Genomic DNA, 18315 nt, shown 5'->3' with positions numbered 1-18315 from the left:
CTCAGTAAAATGCAAATCAAAACAACAATAAGATATCATCTCACTTCAGTAAGTAACTATTTTCAAAAAGACAAGATAAGTTTTGGTAAGGATGTGGAGAAAAGAGACCCCTTGCACACTGTTGATAAGAATATAAATTAATACAGCTATTGTGGAAAACTGTATAGAGGTCCCTTAAAACCCTAAAAATAGAACTACCATATGATTCAACATCCCACTACTGGATGTATATTTCAACATCTAGCTGCCTTTTTTTTTTTTTTTTTTTTTTTTTTGACAGGCAGAGTGGACAGTGAGAGACACAGACAGAGAGAAAGGTCTTCCTTTGCCGTTGGTTCACCCTCCAATGGCCGCCGTGGCCAGCGCGCTGCAGCCAGTGCACCGCGCTGATCCGATTGCAGGAGCCAGGTACTTCTCCTGGTCTCCCATGGGGTGCAGGGCCCAAGTACTTGGGCCATCCTCCACTGCACTCCCTGGCCACAGCAGAGAGCTGGCCTGGCAGAAGGGCAACCGGGACAGAATCCGGCGCCCTGACCGGGACTAGAACCCGGTGTGCCGGCGCCGCAAGGCGGAGGATTACCCTAGTGAGCCGCGGCGCTGGCTTCAACATCTAGCTTTCTCTCTCTCTCTCTCTCTCTCTCTCTCTATATATATATATGTATATACACACACACACACACACACACACACATCCATCTCCAAAGGAAAAGAAATCCATCTGTCAAAAAGAGATATCTGTATTCATATATTTATTGCAGTACTGTTCACAATAGCCAAGAAATGGGAACAACTTAAATGTCTATTTCATATCCACCTGTGGGGAGCAACTCGGACTAGACTGTTACTCGAATTAAGACTTATTCTATGCATCTGCTCTCCCACAATATGGCGCTGGGGAGAGGAGTAAACAGCTTCTACGCAGCTGCCTCTCACCAACTTGAGTGATGACCTGCAGGAGCTGATTCTGCTCCTGATTGGAGGAGAGCAGCGTACTCGGTGTGTGGGTAGCAGAGTTGGGATTGGTGGAAGAGGACTATAAAGGAGGAGAGAGACAACATGCACCAGAAACATCTAAAGGGAACACCTGTGCAGCCCCCGAGAGAGCCGGCCGGCGGTGTGCCGCTCCCCCGCGGAAGTGGGGAAAGTGGCAGGGGGAACCGCCCTTCCACGGAGGTGGAAGGGTCGGTAGCCAACCCGGGAAGAACCAGCAGCAAACCCAGGGAGGGCCGAGTAGACAAAAGAACAGCGCAGGGTCCTGTGTCGTTCCTCCACGAAGAGGGGGAGCGACATCCACCCATGAATGGATAAAGAAAATGTGGTACATATGCACAATGGTATATTGGTAGACCATTAAAAATGTAATTTTGTCATTTGCAGCAATGTGGAAAGAACTGGAGGTCATTATGTTAAGTGAAATAAGCCAAGCACAAAAATACAAACATAATGCAATCTCTTTTCAGATGTGGAACCTAAAAATAAATATTCTCATAGGAACTAAAAATATAATGGGAGTTACTAGAACCTGGGAAGAGAAGTGTGGTGAGAGAAATGGGGAAAGTTTGATTGACTTTTCAGGCTATAGCTAGATAGCAGAAAGAAAATTCTTGGGTTCTATATGACAGGGACAACAACGGATAATTTGCTGTACATTTCTCTCTTTTTTTTTTATTTGACAGAGTTACAGACAGTGAGAGAGAGAGAAAGAGAGAAAGGTCTTCCCTCCATTGATTGACTCCCCAATGGCCACCACGGCCGGTGCTGCACCGATCCAAATCCAGGAGCCAGGTGCTTCTTCCTGGTCTCCCATGTGGGTGCAGGCACCCAAGCACTTGGGCCATCCTCCACTGCCCTCCCGGGCCACAGCAGAGAGCTGGACTGGAAAAGGAGCAAATGGGACTAGAACCAGGTGCCCACATGGGATGCCGGTGCTGCAGGCGGAGGATTAACCAAGTGAGCTATGGCGCTGGCCCCTGTACATTTCTCTTTAAAAAAAAAAAAAAAAAAAAAAAAAAAGCTAGAAGATTGGATTTGGGATGGGATGTTTTCACTATGAAGAATTGTTAAAAGCTTTTAAGGATATTTGTCCTGATTGTGTTTTTTTGTTTTTGTTTGTTTGTTTGTTTTTTGACAGGCAGAGTGGACAGTGAGAGACACAGAGAAAAAGGTCTTCCTTTGCCGTTGGTTCACCCTCCAATGGCCGCCGTGGCCGGCGCGCTGCGGCCAACGCACCACGCTTATCTGAAGGCACCAGCCAGGTGCTTCTCCTAGTCTCACATGGGGTGCAGGGCTCAAGCACTTGGGCCATCCTCCACTGCACTCCCTGGCCACAGCAGAGAGCTGGCCTGGAAGAGGGGCAACCGGGACAGAATCCGGCGCCCTGACCGGGACTAGAACCCAGTGTGCCGGCGCCACAAGGCGGAGGATTAGGCTACTGAGCCGCGGGCGCCAGCCTTTGATTGTGTTTTACACAGTGTATACATCAATGAAACATCACACAGTACCCCATAAATATGAACATTTTTATAAATCTGTTAAGTTTTTAACAAAATTAAGAACTTCTAATTATCAAGACAATTAAAAGCCAAGCATATAAAATAGAAGATAATAGCTGTAACTCAAGTAAAATAAATGAACTTTATAATACGTAAATAATTTCTACAAATTTGTATAGGAAAGAGTCAACTCAGCCACTTGGGTAGCTCAACTCTGCACATTTCTGAGAATATTTCTAGAACTGGTCCTTAGCATTTACTAGTTAATGAGCTCTGAGTCCTTGGAATATTCTGCTTGATAAGAATAGGCCTCAGAATTGGACAATGTAGACCACTTTAATCAGATAGTTTATGCAAACAATGTGATTTATAGTAAACACCTGTTTTCCTCTGGGGACTATAGTCTGAGTAGCTGAGGTCAGTCAGCTAAGCATACCTCTATGAATCACCTTCATAAACCCCTGGACACCAATCTTGGTGTACTTCCCATGCTGAAAATGCTTTGCACATGTTTTTACACACCATTTCTGGGAGAATGGAGCACATCTAAATGAAACTTCAATGGGAATGTCTACCTGGAAGTTGCTTGATTCAAGAGACAAACAATATAAAGTTCTGGGAAAACAATCAACAAGAGAAAAGAATAATACAAATAAATTTATCCACAATAGGAAATGGAACAGAGATTTGAAAGAAATTTTAAAGTTGTGTCATTTCTGCCTCTTTGTGAATTTAATTTTGTATTAGCAGATATTATCCATATCTGTATTACTTGAAATTATAAATGTCTTAGTTTAAATGAATATTCTTGCTTCCCATAACTTTAATTTGGATTGTTTTTAATATTGTTGACACTATTTTCTGTTTTCTTTTTCCTAAGTATTTTCTTGGGCTTTGACTTTTAGTTTGTCACTTGCTATGGTTTGAATGCCCGTCGCGAAAAGTCACAGAGAAATTGAATCCCTCTTGAGATATTAAGAGGGAGACACAAGTGCAACCACGTGAGACCTTTAAGAGGTAATTAGGTCATGACAGCTGTGACTTATGAATGGATAATCCATTCATAGATTTGTGGGTTGATGGGTATCCTTAGGATGGGTCTGTTATAAAACCAAGTTTGGCTCTACCTCTTTTTTTTTTTTTTAAGATTTATGTATTTATTTGAAAGGCAGAATTACAGAGAGGCAGAGGCAGAGAATCAGTAGCTTTGTTGAAGTATAATTCATATACAAAAAAATACATGTAGTTAATGTATGCAATTTGATGTTTAGATATATACATACACCTGGCATCTAGTGCTTTCTATTCTGTATGTGAATTTTGCAACTTTCTGGGAAAAAATGGGGGGAGAAAGAAGACAAGGGTGAAAGTGGAACTGGTTATTTTAGCATTGAGTGGTAGAAATCTTTCAGTGTGCCAAAACAAAAGGCCTTTCTGTTTCTATCTTTCTTTATTATCTGCTATCCAATCTTGAACAATCTATGGCTTGTACTTTTTTATGAGAAATCTGCATACTATGGTGTCTTAGAACTTGGGATCTAAAGCAAATGCAATCTAAATTTAGTCTACCAATTATGAACTACAATTATGGGCACATTGCCATTTTCCTCAACTCTATACAATGCCTTTTGAAGCTTGTTAGTTATGTAAGCATTAGGGATGTTTATGTTCTCTTGATGAACTTACTCTACTTTATCAATGTTAAAATTCTTTGCTCTAAAATCTACTATGTTTAGGGTTAATATAGCATTTAATATGTTATTAATATAGCAGTTAATGTTATTTTTGATTAACATTAATTAGCATGATATAACTCATCCATTCTTACACTTAATCATTTATATATAAAGTGGATTTATATTAGAAAGTGTAGAGTTGGACATTTAAAAAACCTAATTTAACCATATCTTTCAATTTTTGTGTTTAGATCGCTTAAATTCAATATCATTGTTACTATGATTAAATTTAAAATTTGCATTTGTTTGATTTATTCTTTGTTCCCATTTTTCTGCCTTGTTTTGGATTGAGTCTATTTCATAATTTAATCTACTTTATGGATTATTAGGAATATTTTTATAAATAAATATTATAAGTAAATATAAATAAAAATTTAGTTTGCTTTTTTTTTTTTTTTTTTTTGACAGGCAGGGTTAGACAGAGTAAGAGAGACAGAGAGAAAGGTCTTCCTTTTCCATTGGTTCACCCCCCCACACACAAATGGATGGGTCTGTTTGATGGGAATTACTAACAAATGGCCACTGTGGCTGGCTGCGCTGATCTGAAGCCAGGAGCCAGGTGCTTCCTCCTGCTCTCCCATGCAGGTGCAGGGCCCAAGCACTTGGGCCCTCCTCCACTGCCTTCCCAGGCTACAGCAGAGAGCTGGACTGGAAGAGAAGCAACCGGGACAGAATCTGGCGCCCCGACCAGGACTGGAACCCGGGGTGCCGGCGCTGTAGGCGGAGGATTAGCCTCGTGAGCTGTGGCACCAGCCCATCACTAAAAATTAATTTTTACATTTCTAGAATGGCATGCAAATGAAATAATTATCATGTGTGATTATCTGCTTTACTTTTTTGTTCACTTTCATTCTTTTCTTTCTCTCCACAAATTTCATATCTTCTTGTTTTTCAGCTTCTATATCTGAAGTAGGATTCTCATCCCTAAGAGACTATCATGTTTAATGAAATAAGCCATTCCCAAAAAGGCACATATCATATGGTTTCCTTGATTTGTGGTAATTAATATGCACAGGACAAAAAATGTTATGTATACCAGCAAGATTGACATTTTAAAATTTGATTATTTTTATAACCCTTGCTATACCATTGAGGAACAGTGTTTTTTCTACTTACTACTTGTTGAGTTCTTTATTTAGTGGAGGGTTAAGATTGTGATTGTAGAGAAAATTGAAGTTTTGTCATTATAAAAATTAAAGGGAAAATAAGGAAGGAGAGTTGGAGGGTGGGAATGAGAGAGGGAGGGAAGTATGTTGGGAATAAGGGAGGGGGGAGGTAGGGTTTGATGGGAATTACTATACTCCTAAAACTGTATTATGAAATACATGAAATCTATTTTCTTTTTATAAATAAAATTTTAAAAGATGTTTATTCAAGTTGAACTGATATAAAACATTTCTGCACATGCTATTTTATTGGGCAATTTTCTTTATATTATGTGTAGAATATTATCACAGTGAACTGAATGGTTTTACTATTTAGTAATATGGTACAATTTAGTTTCATATCTCCTATTTCTTCTCTTTCTTGCTTTCTATTGTACTAAACAAAATTTTTATTATCTAAGATTTATCTTTGAAATATGTCATTTCCAGGCCATGTTTGATGAAAAAAACATTATTACCAAATACATACTTCAATACTGTTCATCGAAATGTGTGTATGATACTTGATTCAGTTTGTAACAATTTATATACATTGGTGACTGGATATAATCCAAAAAATTTAAATGAGGTATGTGTAATTATTATTAAAGTCTTTTTTTCTTTAGTGATGTGTGTTGGTAATGCTATATTGTTCTTTATAGGTAAATATTAAAATGTAGGGATAATTTATTTATCTAACATCTTACCTAAGACTTTTGAAGAATACCTTAACCTGCTTAATATGGAGAAAGTGCATTATAAACTAGATGTATTTTGAATATAATTTCTAAAGTTTACTATTTCTGAGATGAAGTAATCAATTTGTGGAAAATTCAAATATACCTTTACATTATATATAAATGTATATCTTATAAGTAAATGAATTTTTAAATCTTTGTCCTTCACCTGCCTTCTTTAACAAATCTATTATCATTCATTTAATTACTGTTCATTCAGTGTAAGACTTCTTACTCAGAAAATAAAATTTCTATCAAAAATCGTCATATAAAACACAAAGGTATTTAGATTCTTCTAGCTATCATCAAAATTCAGCTTCCTTCTAATCTAATAGAAGGCGATTTTAATCCTAGAATAACATAGTTACACTCTTTTGAAGGATTCCTGTTCTTGGAAAGGAACTAATTATTACCAATTTTGTGTGCTATTTTTCTTTCCCCTAGAGTTGTCTTGATGTTGATATAACACAGAATCCAGCAGGAACATCACTTCAAAATCTACTACACCATAATCAGGTATAACTTTTCAAATTCTATCACTCAGTATTTATTGAGCTTCTGAAATATATATTAAAAAAATGGGTTTGCACTGCGGCATAGTAAAAAAAAACTGATTTTGGAAACATAAAGTAAGTTGCTTTAGCACTTAAATTTCAACCAAACAACTTACTTATTTAGAGTTACCAAGTTTAGCAAATACAGACACAAGGCCTCAGTACATTTGAATTTATGGTAAGTAATCTTTTTTTAGCAGAAATACATTGTTTATTATTTTCCAAAATTTTGACATCCTGTATTTTATCAGGCAACCCACCTTTATCTCATAGTTAAGGGAGCTATTCTTATTTTTTACCAAAGAAAATGAAACATTTCATAAACCACTTATAATGTTTCTGTCATTTATTTGCACAGTATCATTAACATTTCCCCCTTCTTTTTTCCCCCCTTTCTTCCCGCTCCCTCTCTCCATGTTTCCCTTCCTTTTCCTTTTTCTCTTTTGATACTTCCATACTTTTTAAAACTCAAAGATTATCCATTTTATTTTAAGGACAATGGCATGTGTCTCTTTAATGGATGAACAGAAAGGAACTTCTCCAAGGCCAAGAACAGATGCTAGCCTGTGGAGGAAAAAAAAATTGTGATAAAGACAGACTTCTTCAATTATTTTATCCTCAACAATGACAACTTTCTTTTCTCTTCAAAGTAGAAAACTAGTATATATCTATTTTATGCCAAATTAGCATCCATTGCATCAATTTTGGCAATCTTCAGCAACTGATAATAGAAGGGAATTCTTGGAGCCCTTGCAGTACAAGTGGAATTTATGATAAATTTTGCCTCTTTTCTTATCCAGAAGAATCTCCTGTGTGGCAGCCCAGGCATTGAGGCTAAAATGTCCCCATCCTACTAATGCCCTTTGCCATGTTGCAAACGGAAACCTATGTACTGGGTTACACGCAAGTTAGGAATTTTTTTACTCAGTGCCAAGACATATGTCATTTGGATACTAGATATTCTATTTCATATGTCCTCATTATCATGAAATTTTTTATTCCATTGACCCACAATCAACTAAGCAACACGTACAACATCCTAAAAACAGATGCCTCATATTATTATCTTGTCTGCATAAATCTTTTTAAGGCAGTTCCACTGCCACATAAGCATCACTTATTTTTCTAAGTACAATAGTTTTCTTGACTGTATTTTTATTTTTATCTTTTAAAGTCAGAATTATTTCGCTAAATCATTTCCATTAATTCAAAGTATGAGTACGAATAAAATATTTCATTTATTGTGTGAGTGCTTCCCAGGTCTTGGATATTTTTATATTTCTGAGAAGAGGAGAACAAGAAGAGTAAATACAATTCCTGTTTGCAATAAGACAGTCCTGATATATTTATGCAGGAAGAAGCTAGATTTGTGGTAACAAGAGTGTGATGTCTAGAGAAGGAACTGTAAAAATACCTGCCCTACTTTTGGTCAAGAAAGACAAATAAGGTTTTGTGAGTCTTCTTGCCTGGATTTCGAAAGTCTGTGTTCATTCATCCCAGCACAGGACACATGTAAACTATCTACATTGACCAGGAACAGTTTTGAAGAAACCACTTATATTGGTCAGCGCCGCGGCTCACTAGGCTAATCCTCTGCCTGCGGCCCCGGCACCCCGGGTTCTAGTCCCAGTTGGACGCCGGATTCTGTCCCGGTTGATCCTCTTCCAGTCCAGCTCTCTGCTGTGGCCCGGAGAAGGCAGTGGAGGATGCCCCAGGTGCTTGGGTGCCTGCACCCGCATGGGAGACCAGGGGGAAGCACCTGGCTCCTGGCTTCGGATCGGCGCAGCATGCCTGCCGTAGTGACCATTTGGAGGGTGAACCAATGGAAAAGGAAGACCTTTCTCTCTGTCTCTCTCTCTCTCTCACTGCCTAACTCTGTCAAAAACAAAACAAAACAAACAAACAAAAAAAACACACACACACAAAAAGAAACCACTTATATTAGTATCATCCACTATGGGAAAAAATGGAGAAAAATTTTAGTATTACTTTTTTGTTATGAAAATGCTTTTCTTAAACTCCACAACAACAAAACAACAATCCAGTTAAGAAATGGGTAAAGGACTTAAACACACATTTTTCAAAAGAGGAAATCCAAATGGCCAACAGACACATAAAAAAATGCTCGGGATTTCTAGCAATCCGAGAAATTCAAATCAAAACCACAATGAGGTATCACCTCACCCCAGTTAGAATGGCTTCCATACAGAAATCAGCAAACAATAAATGCTGGCAGGGCCGGTGCCGCGGCTCACTAGGCTAATCCTCCGCCTTGTGGTGCCAGCACACCCGGTTCTAGTCCCTGGCCGGATTCTGTCCCAGTTGCCCCTCTTCCAGGTCAGCTCTCTGCTGTGGCCAGGGATTGCAGTGGAGGATGGCCCAAGTACTTGGGCCCTGCACCCCATGGGAGACCAGGATCCACTAGCTCAACAGAGCCATAAGCAAAGTGGAAGTTCTCTCCTTCCTTCAGAGATAAGTACAACCTTCTTTGGTGGCCCATTCTTTCTTCTGGGGTTTCACCCTGGGTAAGGGGTCCTTTGTGTATGACATCTTTTGCCAGAGTGTCTTGGCTTTCCATGCCTGATATGCCCCTCTTGGGCTTTCCAGCCTGACCATTGTACCTTCATGGCTTGTTCTGAGGTTAGATTGCTACTTAAAGCAATTGTCAGCCAGCACCGCAGCTCACTAGGCTAATCCTCCGCCTTGCAGTGCCAGCACACCGGGTTCTAGTCCCAGTCGGGGCGCCGGATTCTGTCCCGGTTGCCCCTCTTCCAGGCCAGCTCTCTGCTGTGGCCAGGGAGTGCAGTGGAGGATGGCCCAAGTACTTGGGCCCTGCACCCTATGGGAGACCAGGAAAAGCACCTGGCTCCTGGCTCCTGCCATCGGGTCAGCGCGGTACGCCAGCCGCAGCGCACCGGCCGCGGCGGCCATTGGAGGGTGAACCAACGGCAAAGGAAGACCTTTCTCTCTGTCTGTGTCTCTCACTGTCCACTCTGCCTGTCAAAAAAAAAAAAAAATTGTCATCATGTCAAGAGCCTTGGGCAATTACTGATGTCATACATAAGAGTGTTCTTTGTTAAATAAACAAGAGTTACTGTGCACTAACTTCCCATGTAGGACCTCTGTCCTCAAAGAGTTGTACCATGAAACTTAATAGTAAAACTTGTTTTCAAGAATTAATTCCTTTTAGTATATTAAAAGAAGGATATTATGTGTCTCATAAATTATAGTTATGTCTAAGAGATCACAAAAGAAGTAACATCTTTGGGTTCTTCTTTTTTTTTAAAGATTTTATTTATTTTATTTGAGAGGTAGAGTTACAGACAGTGAGAGGGAGAGACAGAGAGGAAAGTCTTCCATCTGCTGGTTCACTCCTCAATTGGCCTCAGCAATCAGAGCTGCGCTGATCCAAAACCAGGAGCCAGGAGCCAGGAGCTTCTTCCTTGTCTCCCACGTGGGTGCAGGGGCACAAGGCCTTGGGCCACCTTCTACTGCTTTCCCAAGCCATAGCAGAGAGCTAAGGACTGGAAATGGAGCAGCCGGGACTAGAACCAGTGCCCATATGGGATGCTGGCGCCGCAGGCAGAGGATTAACCTACTACACCATGGCACTGGCCCCCCCTTGGGTTCTTCTTTAAAGACAATTAAGTTTCTAAAAGGAAAAAAGGGGGAGGAAGGAAGGGGAAAGAGAAGGGGGGGGGGAGGAGTGAAATCACCTTTGAGAAGCAATAACAAGATCAGCCTTTGTGTAGATAGTTGAGGAACACTACTCAGTATTTTTTTAGAACTCCATTTGTTCTTTTGTTCTTCTTTCTTTTTATTTCTTTTTCTTGGATAAAACAGAGCAGGAAGGGGAGGAGGTAGAAAGGGTGGGAGGGCAGGCACGGTGCAAAGAATTACTAGAAATGTAATGCATTTATGAGACACAAATTAAAAATAAAAAATATTAAAAAAAAGAAAATGCTCTTGTTAGGGTCAGTAGTTCTGCAGATAAGTTTACCAATAGATAATCAATTTAATATAAAGTGTCAAAAACTGATAAGACATTTAAAGACATTTATTTATTTATTCCCAGGATTACATTAATTTTTTTAAAAGATTTTATTATTTATTTGAGAGGTACAGTTACAGAGAGAGTCAGAGGCAAAGAGAGAGAGAAGTCTTCCACCCTCTGGTTCACTCCCCAGATGGTCTCAATGGCCGAAGCTGAGCTGATCAGAAGTCAGGAGCCAGGAGCTTCTTCCAGGCCTCCCATGCAAGTGCAAGGGCCCAAGCACTTGGGCCATCTTCTGCTGCTTTCCCAGGCCATGGCAGAGAGCTGGATTGGAAGAAGGGCAGCTGGAATTAGAACTGGCACCCATATGGGATTCTGGTGCCACAGGCGGAAGCTAAGCCCACTACGCCACAGTACCGGCCCCGTCCATTCATTTTTAATTCATAGTAATGTAAAAGAATTTGAGTCACTAAAAAATGATGCCATAGGATTGAGTCATTTCATATGTTTTGAACTCCAAAGAATTATATGAGATTATCAAAACCCTTTGATTTATCAATCCCAATGTGTTATCCAGTAAGGTAGCCACTGGCCACTTAATGTAGTTATTTGAATTAAATTAGAATGAGCTGAATCAAATTTTCAGTTTCTTGGTCTCAGTAACCACTTTCAAATTGCTTCATAGCCATTTGAGGCTAACCCTTTGGAAAGCACAAATATACAAAATTACCTCACTGCAGATGATTCTATTGAGCAACTCTGGATAAGGGAGAGAGAAAAATAAGGGGACTGCAAACATTAGAGAATTATCAGGTTTAGAATATTCTGCAAAACCCACATACAGGAAGCAGAAAGGATAACAGGTGGTTTGTAATAAGAGTTATAAAGGAATGAAAAATATTACTGGCAAAATTCAAGCTGTTTATCATTGCCTTCATCTAAGATTTTCAAAACTTTTCCAAATTGATTAAGAGAGCCTTAATTTTAACAGAATCTCATAAGAATTATAAAAATACTCTTATAGAAGTCATACTGTTTGATACATGTTAATACTGGTGTGAAATTTCCTCTGCTGCATTTATGTACTTAAAATACAGTCCTGAAGACACAACAACAATGTAGGACTTCTAATAATTAAAGAGACCTCCCTTAACTGCAATTCTCAAATGAGAATTCTTTCTACATGTATAAATTCTTATCCAATGAAACTTCACAGAAGAATCCACTTATGTGAATTCACCAAAGCAGGGATGTTTGATAATGGAGAAAATTTGTAGAACAGTTTTATTAACTGTAAAATATCAAGTAGGAATACAGTGGTATTTTTATAGAGATCATAGAGATGGAAACTATTATATAAACCTGAATTTTGAGAAACAATAGAGAAAAAGAATTTTTTAAAATTCTAATCAAAAGAAATAGTTAAATTAATTTCTTGGCCGGCGACGCAGCACACTACTGTTTGGGGCGCCAGATTCTGTCCTGGTTGCTCCTCTTCCAGTCCAGCTCTCTGCTTTGGCCCAGGGAGGCAGTGGAGGATGGCCCAAGTGCTTGGGCCCTGCTCCCACTTGGGAGATCAGGAGGAAGCAGCTGGCTCCTGGTTTTGGATCCGTGCGGCGTGGCGCGGCGCGCTGGCCGCATTGCACCGGCTGTAGTGGCCATTTGAGGGGTGAACCAACAGAAGGAAGACCTTTCTCTCTGTCTCTCTCACCGTCTAACCCTGCCTGTCAAAAAAAAAAAAGTAAATTAATTTCTTGTCACCATGGGCTGAAAATCAGAATTGTAAAATAAAAGATTTGGGAAATACTGTAAAAGCAGAATGATACAGAAAGGAAAGTCTGGAGAAGTTCAGTTATTCAACAAATACTTAATGGGGTGCATATAAAGTATTAAGCACTACATCAAACACTACAATACACCCAGAACCCAAAAGGGATAAAATTCTTATCTTTAAGGAACATTTATAGGAGAAAACCAATAGCTAACATTTGTTGAAGATTATGTGTTCCAAGGATTTTACAGGCAGCATTGAAGATAACATATTCTGAAGATTTTATAAGTAGTAACTGTAGTAACTCAGATAGTTCTTAAAAATCTACTTCAAGTAAGAAACAATTAGTGCCTTTTTTTAAAAGATGTATAATTGAGCCCCCCCCCCCAAAAAAAAAAAGAAGAAGAAAGAAAGAAAGGATGACTTTGCTGAAAATCTCAATTTTTGATAAGCAAGACTGCACTGGAGAATAGGCAGTTAAAGTCCAGAACCTGGGTGTTTATGCAACATGTTTTCACAAATATAAGAGACATTACCATTTGTCTGGACTCAAGGTTGTACCACTGACTTACATAGAACAAATTCATAGTGGACAGTAAACCATACTTCTTTATCTACTGTTTCCGGTAGGTATTTATCTATATTTGATCTATAGAAATTACTTAGGGAAGTACATAATTCATTCCATGTATTAAGCTTAATCATTGTCAATCAAATCATTTATTCTTTATGAAGTTCCAAGTTAAAAGGATTCTTTCTATCATGTACTTGAATTAAATGGACCCCATCAAAAGTGGCTGTATTTGCTATGATTATAACAAGATGTGGCTCTTGAACTCATGCAGATATTTAAATCCCAAAATCATAAATTTATGGAGTTACAACTTTGGAAACATAACTCAGATAAGGTGTTTAGAAGATGGGCCCAGTGACAGGTCCTTATTTCTTTCTTTTTTTTTTTTTTTTTTTTTTTGACAGGCAGAGTGGACAGTGAGAGAGAGAGACAGAGAGAAAGGTCTTCCTTTGCCGTTGGTTCACCCTCCAATGGCCGCCGCAGCCAGCGCGCTGCGGCCGGCGCACCGCACTGATCCGATGGCAGGAGCCAGGAGCCAGGTGCTTTTCCTGGTCTCCCATGGGGTGCAGGGCCCAAGCACCTGGGCCATCCTCCACTGCACTCCCTGGCCACAGCAGAGAGCTGGCCTGGAAGAGGGGCAACCGGGACAGAATCCGGCGCCCTGACCGGGACTAGAACCCAGTGTGCCGGCGCCGCTAGGCGGAGGATTAGCCTGGTGAGCCGCGGCGCCGGCCAGGTCCTTATTTCAATGTGGGTGTGCCCTCAGTAGGTAGTTATCATGAGAGATCCAATTACAAAACCAAGTCAGGCCCACACGTTCTCTATTTCCTGACTCAGCATGTAATCATTCTTCGGCATACACTCTATTATTTCCATGCTTCAGAGATGAAGACAAGAAAAAGACATTCCAAAGCAAACTAAAGCTCAGAGTATTTATTGCCACCAGAATTATCCTGCAAATGATGCCAAGGGTAGTTCTTTGAACTGAAAGAGACTAATGAGTAAGAAAATATCTGGAGGTAGAAAACTCACTTGTGAGAGTAATTATAGAGACAAATTCAGAGTGCTGTCATATTTTACACTTGTCATTTAAACCATTCATACCTTTAGTACAAAGACTAAAAAACAAGATACCAAAAAATCATGATTATATTATGTTAGATATAGGCAACATAGAAATTATAAAATGGTACAACAAAAATTCTTGCCTTCTTCCTTTCTTTTGTTTCTTTCCTTATCTTTATAATCAATGCTAAGTTGTCACTTCAAAAAAACTCATTATGGTTGGCGCCACGGCTCGATAGGCTAATCCTCCGCCTGTGGCACCAGCACCCTGGGTTCTAGTCCCAATCGGGGCACCAGATTCTGTCCTGGTTGCCCCTCTTGCAGTCCAGCTCTCTGCTGTGGCCCAGGAGTGCAGTGAAGGATAGCCCAAGTTCTTGGGCCCTGCACCCACATGGGAGACCAGGAGAAGCACCTGGCTCCTGGCTTTGGATCAGCGCGGTGTGCCGGCTGCAGCGGCCATTGGAGGGTGAATCAATGGTAAAGGAAGACCTTTCTTTCTGTCTCTCTCTCTCACTGTCCACTCTGCCTGTCAAAAAAAAATTTTAAAAAAACTTACTATGGTCAAAGATCTTTTTTGTAAGCCTCGTGGTAATGCCATAGCAAAAACTAGACATTCCAAAATAAATAGGGAAGGAATCAAAACTTACTAGAGAAAATCACTAAACTACTAAGGAAGACTATAAGAGAAGGAAGAGAATGAAAGGAATGACAAAAAGTCACTGTTTCAACTATTGAACTCATTATAGTTCAAAAGCAACCATACATAAACAAATGAGAATGGCTATGTTCTATTAAAATTTATTAAAATTTTATTTGTGGAAATTTGAAGTTTTTCATGTTGTGTGCTATGTTGCTTCTTTAATTTTTTAGCCATTTAAAACTGTAAAAAATATACTTAACCTGCAGGCCAAACAAACGTAGACAGTAGGCTGGATTTGACTCATAGGCTACAGTTTGCCAGCCCCTCATATAGACCCCAATTTTTCATTAAAAGGCAAACAATAGCTATGACTAAGTTGAAATATGTCTACCCAAAGGAGTTTCCAAATTTCCCCTTCCATAAGGATCTGTAAGTATGACTAACTCCTATACCTGTGCATGTGTGTTTATAGGGAGGAGAAAGGAAAAGGAAACCGAAGAAGGAAGAAAAGAAAAACATGGGTTATGGAAGACAAGGAAAGGCAGAAAGTGATAAAATTAAGGATTGCTGAGAAAAGAACCAGCTGAGAAAAGGTGCAGCTTCTGCACCTGTTGTGAAACCATACTTGTATTTTTATTCCTCTTTCTTTACAGAATTTCCTGCAAGATAATTATGAATGCTTCTTATGTATATTAGGAATGTTAGATTACACTAAAATAAAAATGTGTATAGTATAAAAAAGCATCAGGTACAAAAGTTATTAATGTATAAACATATTTTAAAAGCTCAAAGAGTGGCCAGTGCTGCGGCTCACTAGGCTAATCCTCTGCCTGTGGCGCTGGCAACCCTGGGTTCTAGTCCCGGTTGGGGCACTGGATTCTGTCCAAGTTGCTCCTCTTCCAGTCCAGCACTCTGCTGTGGCCCGGGAAGCCAGTAGAGGATGGCCCAAGTCCTTGGGCCCTGCACCCGCATGGGAGACCAGGAGGAAGCACCTGGCTCCTGGCTTGGGATCGGAGTAGCATGCCAACCGTAGCGGCCATTTGGGGAGTGAAGCAACGGAAGGAAGACCTTTCTCTCTCTCTCTCTCTCTCTCTCTCTCTCTCTCTCACTGTCTAACTCTGCCTGTAAAAAAAAAAGAAAAAAAAAGTTCAAAGAGAAAATCCTCAATTTTTCTCTATGAGCCCTTGTATTTATCCAGCAAATGAAATGCAATTAATTTCAAAGATAAAATTCCCCACCCCAGATTATCTTATCTTCAGTCTCCAAGGAATAGCACAAAGAGGTACATGTTGATTTTTTTAACCTTAAGCTTAAGGAAAAGTCTAAGGTTGTATTTTTTATATTTATTTATATATATTTGAAATAGAGAGAGAGAGAGAAAGAGTTATCTTCATTTGCTGGTTCACTCCCCCAAATGCCCACAACAGAAGACACTGAGACAAGCTGAAACTAGGAGTCCAAAACTCCATCCAGGTATCTCATATGGGTGGCAGGGACCCAACTACTTGACGTACCTGTTGTGTCCTAGAATGTGCTTTAGCAGAAAGCTGGAATTAGGAGTTAAGCCAGGGCTCAAACTCAGGTACTCTGACACATGATGTCATCCTAGTGGCATCCCAACTACTGTATGCAACACCCATCCTTAAGGTTCTGTTAATGTCTACCAAGTAGACATTATCCATATTGCTATCTTGGATATTTTTAAATGAATATATTCAGACCATTATTTATTCTTTTTACAACTTTACACATCAGGCGAAAGTTCTTAATGCTTTATTTTTGGTGATACTTTAGGCATCCTCCAGCATGTATTAATAGAATGGTCAAAGGACTGCATTCTACTTGTGAATGTGCTACTAACCAGCTATCTGCCTTCTGGACAAATCATCTCATCTAAGTCTGCACTTGATTCACTGAAATAGGTGGTTTAGACATGATGTTTCCAAAGGTAATTTAATTTCCATCCTAAAATATTTTTAATGTCAATACCATTCAAATTAAATCTGAGTTTTCAAGGTGAAATTGTTAAACTGAAACCCTACAGGGAGGGCCTTTTTTTATTTTGTATACTAGAATGCTTCATTTCAAGGGCACGTGTGGGTGCTCCTTGCACATAGCAAAAGAAACATACAAGGGAGTTGAGATGAGATACAGTTAAGCTAATTATTATCTTCTATCCAAAGGAATAATTATCTTATAATCATTGTGAGTTCTTTTACTTTCCTCTTTAAAATTTGCAATGCCCTTCTGGTGAATACTAAGGAATTGTGCATGTTAGATGGCAGTATGAAGAGAGAGAAGAAAGAGGAAGACAAAATTGATATTTTATTTTTTTAAAGATTTATTTATTTGAAAGTCAGAATTACACAGATGAGAGGCAGAGAGAGAGAGAGAGAGGTCTTCCATCCACTGGTTCACTCCTCAGTTGGCCACAACGTTCAGAGCTGGGCCGATCCGAAGCCAGAAGCCAGGAGCTTCCTCCAGATCTCCCATGTGGGTGCAGGGGTCCAAGAGCTTGGGCCATCTTCCACTGCTTTCCCAAGCCATAGCAGAGAGCTGGATTGAAGAGGAGCAGCTGGGACTCATACCGGCGCCCATATTAGATGCTGGCACTTCAGGCCAGGGCTTTAACCCGCTGTGCCACTGCACCAGCCCAAGGCAAATATTTGTATCCATGATCTTATCTCACTCTTAAGAATATTACTTATAAATATCGTATTTCCTATTTCCCATGCTTTTTTAATGGTATGGGTAGAGTTAATGTAGTTGGATCTCAGTACTCAAGAGTAAGCAATGAACTTAGGATAGAGTGGAAAGCTCCTTTTGTTTACAAAACTTGTTCTGGAGTCATCAGTTAGACTAGAATGTGGGTATATACGAACCTGTCAATATTGGCTTCATTTGTTCTTAGAAAAAAATACCAGATCCTAAACATGACCCATTCAGTCCTATACATTGTAATCTGTCATTCTGATCAGTCTCATCTTTGGTACTACGTCTTGAAAATTGGAGCACCAGAAGATCTTCATAGACATTTCTCAAGAGAATAAAAGCAAATGACCAATAAACACATGAAAAAAGGATCACTGTCACTAGCAATCAAGGAAAAGCAAATAAAAACCACAATGAGGTTTCATCTCATTCCATTTAGAATGACTATTGTCAAAAAGGCAAAGATAACAAATGCTGGTGAGGATGTGGTGAAAGAGAAACACTTTGGTGAGAATGCAAATCTGTGCAGCCATTATGGAGAACAGCATGAAAGTTCCTCCAAAACAAAAAATAGACCTACCATTTAACCCAGCTGTTCAGTTTCTTGATATATATCCCAAAGACTCGAAATCAGCCTGAAACAGAGATACCTGCATTCCCATATTCATTGCAGCATTATTTACAGCAGCCAAGAAACGGAATCCATCTGGATGACTCTCAATGCATGAATGGATAAAGAAAATACAGTATATACACACAATTCGCAAACATATGTAGCGATAAAAGCAATGCAATATAATTACCTGCAGATAAAAGAATGGATTGAACTGGAGATCATATGTTAAGTGAAATAAGCCAGAAACAAAAAGACAAATATTGTATATGCTCCCTCATA

At 39.5% G+C, this 18315-nt stretch overlaps 1 protein-coding gene and 1 long non-coding RNA gene across 3 annotated transcripts in view; both read left to right on the top strand.

Moving 5' to 3' along the window:
• Nucleotides 1-1823: 1823 nt before the first annotated feature.
• Nucleotides 1824-3510, top strand: LOC149121976 (uncharacterized). 2 transcript variants are annotated; one of them, XR_016222176.1, is made up of 3 exons: nucleotides 1824-1950; nucleotides 2132-2255; nucleotides 3398-3510. It is a non-coding gene; the product is annotated as an uncharacterized LOC149121976 (long non-coding RNA). The 2 variants fall into 2 exon arrangements; XR_016222175.1 differs by having other exon boundaries at nucleotides 3373-3506.
• Nucleotides 3511-16519: 13009 nt separating this feature from the next.
• LIPF (lipase F, gastric type) overlaps nucleotides 16520-18315 on the top strand; it is a 42672-nt gene continuing 40876 nt past the window's right edge. Inside the window, exon 1 of the mRNA XM_089314822.1 lies at nucleotides 16520-16656. The gene's annotated coding sequence lies outside the window, so the exon portion shown is untranslated. The remainder of the gene's footprint in view (nucleotides 16657-18315) is intronic.

The sequence above is a fragment of the Oryctolagus cuniculus genome, chromosome 15 (assembly GCF_051225735.1).
Source record: "Oryctolagus cuniculus isolate XC-2025 breed Fujian yellow rabbit chromosome 15, ASM5122573v1, whole genome shotgun sequence".
NCBI lineage: Eukaryota > Metazoa > Chordata > Mammalia > Lagomorpha > Leporidae > Oryctolagus > Oryctolagus cuniculus.
The sequence above is the reverse complement of the archived record's forward strand: the minus strand, read 5'-3'. Positions and strand labels throughout refer to the sequence as shown.